A 4,647-nucleotide genomic window follows, 5' to 3' on the forward strand; every position below is an offset into this window, starting at 1 on the left:
CAAAACATCATCAAACAAACTCTAAATAAGATTGTCAATACTATGCACATAAAATGTGGTGAATACTTGGAGCAATATACAAATTGCCTCTCCTAATTGTTTGCTCCTTGATTTCTCAATATGCAAATAGCTTCTCCTAATCATCTACTCCTCGTTGAAATATCCACTTTGAACCAATGTCATAACTATTTGAATTGATTGCATTAGTGATTTCAAGAATTCTTGTTTGAATTAGACATGAGCATCTATGATGTTCTTTCATTTGTGATTTATAGATTTGACTTGTGCAATTTCAAATTATGCATAATTGATGAACTTGACTAATTTCATCAATCGCTTCTATGTACTTTTTGGTGGTGAATGAAAGAAGTGACCAATAGATGAACGCTGGACTATGGTAGATGAGACACATGGCAATATCTTTTGATTTGGAAGTGTTTTGACTATGGAAGTCAATGACAATTAATGGATCTAATAGAACCTTGTGATAGGATAATATGGAATGCTATGCATTTAATAATATGTTGCAACTTTTCAAACTATAATAACAATCCATTTTTCCTTATAACAATCTCAATTCTTGCTAACATTCCTCCTCCCACCCACACCAAAAGCCTACCAAACCAAGTTTTGCTAATAAACCATCTTTTTCTTATCTCTATTTTTATGGAAGAGACTACTAGGAGAAATGAAGAATTGTTGAGAATATTCGATTTGTTTTCACTATACATATTATTGCAGAAGAATTTATCTTTTGAAAAAGATTATTTTATTATTAATTGTATAATAAAATAATAACATTCCTCCTCCCACCCACACCAAAAGCCTACCAAACCAAGTTTTGCTAATAAACCATATTTTCTTATCTCTATTTTTATGGAAGAGACTACTAGGAGAAATGAATAATTGTTGAGAATATTCAATTTGTTTTCACTATGCATTTTGATTGCAAAAGAATTTATCTTTTGAAAAAGATTATTTTATTATTAATTGTATTAAGCATGTATTTTATTATCAATAGACTTTATATTTGAAAAACATTGATTAATTGGATCAGTTGAACTCTATTGTATATCACCTACTTTTACATTTCAAAAGATTTAGGGTAAGGTTACATGGAAAACCCTAATTCGACTATAAGGCCTCTACCCTTTCGAAGTAATTGGAGGAAGGATTGGATTTTAATTAAAATGAAAATGCATCTATGATTTAAAGTTTAAAATGAAAATGCATCCATGATGGAAGGTTTTGGTGCAGGTTAAAAATGAACATTGCATCTATGATTAAATATGAAGGTTTTTGGTAAGTTAAAAAGGAAAATGTATTTACAATTGACAGTTTTTGGTCAGGTTAAAAAAGAATTAGAACTTACTCTACTACTAAAAAAGAATTAGAACTTACTCAACTACTAAAAAAGAATTAGAACTTACTCAACTACTGGATCCTTTTCCCTAATAATTGTTATGCAACTTTAAATTATTGTTTATAATGATTATTCATAATTGAATGAAATGTAATGCTCGGGCTTGTTGATTTTTAACAATATTAAACAAAGTCTTGTTGCGACTTTGAAGTTTGTTATTACTATATATAATTGAATGAAATATATTTTCTTTGGATCAAAAATGCAAAAGAATTAATGTCCAATATAGTTGACAATACTGGACCAATGGTTATAATGTGACTTTAAAGTTTGTTATTGCTGATAATGGCTAACCATGAAATATATCCACCTATGAAATTGATTTTTAACAATATTAAACAAAGTCTTGTTGCGACTTTGAAGTTTGTTATTACTATATATAATTGAATGAAATATATTTTCTTTGGATCAAAAATGCAAAGAATTAATGTCCAATATAGTTGACAATACTGGACCAATGGTTATAATGGTTATAATGTGACTTTAAAGTTTGTTAGTGCTGATAATGGCTAACCATGAAATATATCCACCTGGAGTGACACCTCCACAAATATCAGGTCATAAAAAGATAAGTTTGAAAATTAGTTATAAAAAAAAAAAACTTGCCAACATGCCAGTCAAATAGTGCACAAATATCAAATATCAAATATCAGATCCTCAAACAAAACTTCAATTATAACTTTTGAGAAGGGCAAAATTCGACTACTAATCTTTTATTCCCTATTTATTTGGCAAATATCAGGTCATAAAAAGATAAGTTTGAAAATTAGTTATAAAAAAAAAACTTGCCAACATGCCAGTCAAATAGTGCACAAATATCAAATATCAGATCCTCAAACAATACTTCAATTATTAACTTTTGAGAAGGGCAAAATTCGACTACTAATCTTTTATTCCCTATTTATTTGGCAAACAAACTCTCCCAAAGTGCACTGCCGAATGAAATGTCTCAAACCCTAATGTCCTAGGAAACTCCTCCATAACTAGAAAATCATAAAAATGATCCAGCCATATGAAGTGTAGTGTAATGTCGCCAAAGTCTACTCCCAAACAACCTATACTATTATCAAAAATTTCCAGATCCTCATCCTGATCCTGTAGACCTGGTGAGGCAGAAGTATACAAATATAAACCTGGTGATGCAAAAGCATACAACTGTCAGACCCTTGCCCCCTGCTGCTTTATCTGATATCTCTAAAGTATAAAAAACAAACTGTCAAAGGCACAAAAAAGTTAATGTCTACAACGTAAAAGAAAATGGCTGTCGTGGCACATTTAGGACCTCTCAAGCAAAAGCATATAGTCAGAACCGTTACCCCTGTGAGTTATCTGTTAATGCCTACACAGTAAAATAAAATGGCTGTCATGGCACATTTAGTTCCTCTCAAGCAAAACAATACAACTGTCAGAGACGTTGGTCCCTGACGCATTATTTGTTATGCATAATGAGTAAAATAAACTGGCTAACACATTTAGGACCTCTAAATGCAAAAGCATACGTTATCTGTTAATGTCTACAAACATAGCACATTTAGGACCCCTCAAGCAAAACCATACGGCTGTCAGAACCCTTGGCCTCGGTTGCATTATCTGTTAATGTCCAAGTGTAAAGAAATGGCTGTCATGGCAAGGACCTCTCAAATACATCAGCAGTTACGAGTTTACAAAAAACAGAGATATAACTTAGTGACCACACAATTTGAAGGACCCATTAAAGAGAAAAAGAAAATGTAGAAAACAAAAGTTAAATCCAGGAAGCGAACAACAAGCCGTTCATTCACTTATTTTCAGGTATCGCAACAAAGATCATACCTTTTACCGAGCAGATTCTGACATTTAGCAAATCGGAAAACCCTCTCCGTGCAAAGCGTGACAAATCATCCAGAGAAGAATAGAATTTCAGGACAATAAAATTCCAAGCGAAAATAAAACAAATTAGTTTTTTTTGGATCAATACTTAAACCTAAGATAAAACTTTCAACATTTTCTTCGTGAATGTACACGGCCCTGCAACATCTCATTCCAAAATCGAGTGGAAAGAAAGAAAAGCAGAACCGTCTGTGAATTAATATTGCTTACGATTTTGTTGAGAACTGATCATGCATATTTCATCAGCACTCGACCGTCGATAAGCTTCAAAAGATTACAAAAAAAATCAAATCACTAATAAACTATGACATAAAGCCGAAAGTACATTGGGATCTGACTGACGTGCAAGTTTTCATCAAAAACACGCATTGAATGCATTCAGGCTTGCGAAGTTTCTTCATTTCCCTGGATTTAACACAACCAAATAATCCGGTGGAACACCCAAATCAAATCAGAAGCATGAAACTCAAAATAGGATGGAAGAACAGAATCGTTTAACTTAAGGAAACCGCACTGAAATCCCCTAACTGTTTTCTGGATCCACTGAAATCGTGTGGACTAATATGGAGGAGAAAGGAAAAAACTAGGGTTGCGTTTAGGGTTTGTACAATCGGACTTCAAATACGTTTCATTCTAATTAATACATGGGAAATAAATATTTTACAAGTTCCTTTGTTTAATACTAGACCTCTTGTATTACTTCCAAATTTTGGCATTCCTTTTGCCTTATTATTCTATTTTAAATTTTATTTTATTATTATGATATAATTAATACTAATTTATCATGATAGTATGATATTGTAATTAATATTAAATTGTTATTAAGATATGATTATATTATTATGTTTTAATACATATTTTTTTTATATTTTAATATTTTCATTAAACTCTTTATAAAAGTAAAAAAACTTTTTTTTACTAGATTATTATTATTATTATTTTTAATAAACTCTTGACCAAAGCAAAAAAATCTATTAAGATTACATTATTATTATGTTATCATATCTTTTATGTATTCTTTTTGTTTTAATGGCTTTAAATAGTATGATTTCATTGTCCAAACAGGGAAAATGCTAGTTTGATTTTCTACATTGATGTCTTCTTTTTTCTATCATTGTCTTCTTGTTTTGTTATTTGTTTTTTCGCTATTTAATTTAGTCTTATTTGTTGCCTAGTCATTAAAATGACATAGATTAGAAAGTTGGGTGGTTGTCATTGTAGTATTATGCCTCTCGATGTAAATGATAACTAGGCCGATAGGCTTTTAGTGGGGGATGTTTGTCGCCGAAGTGCAAGACAATTCGGCCGAATTTTTCTCGGTGGTCGGAATTTCCCCACCGCGGTGTATGACGTGT

General features: G+C 31.3%; 1 long non-coding RNA gene and 1 other non-coding gene across 2 annotated transcripts; both read right to left on the reverse strand.

Moving 5' to 3' along the window:
- Positions 1-2,248: 2,248 nt before the first annotated feature.
- Positions 2,249-3,914, reverse strand: LOC131042867 (uncharacterized). Its single transcript, XR_009105328.2, has 2 exons — positions 3,236-3,914; positions 2,249-2,556 (listed from the first exon to the last, which is right to left on the reverse strand). It is a non-coding gene; the product is annotated as an uncharacterized LOC131042867 (long non-coding RNA).
- Positions 3,618-3,701, reverse strand: LOC131042871 (small nucleolar RNA Z122). The gene has a single exon (XR_009105329.1). It is a non-coding gene; the product is annotated as a small nucleolar RNA Z122 (small nucleolar RNA).
- Positions 3,915-4,647: the final 733 nt, after the last annotated feature.

This window comes from Cryptomeria japonica, chromosome 9, assembly GCF_030272615.1.
Source record: "Cryptomeria japonica chromosome 9, Sugi_1.0, whole genome shotgun sequence".
Classification (NCBI taxonomy): Eukaryota; Viridiplantae; Streptophyta; class Pinopsida; order Cupressales; family Cupressaceae; genus Cryptomeria; species Cryptomeria japonica.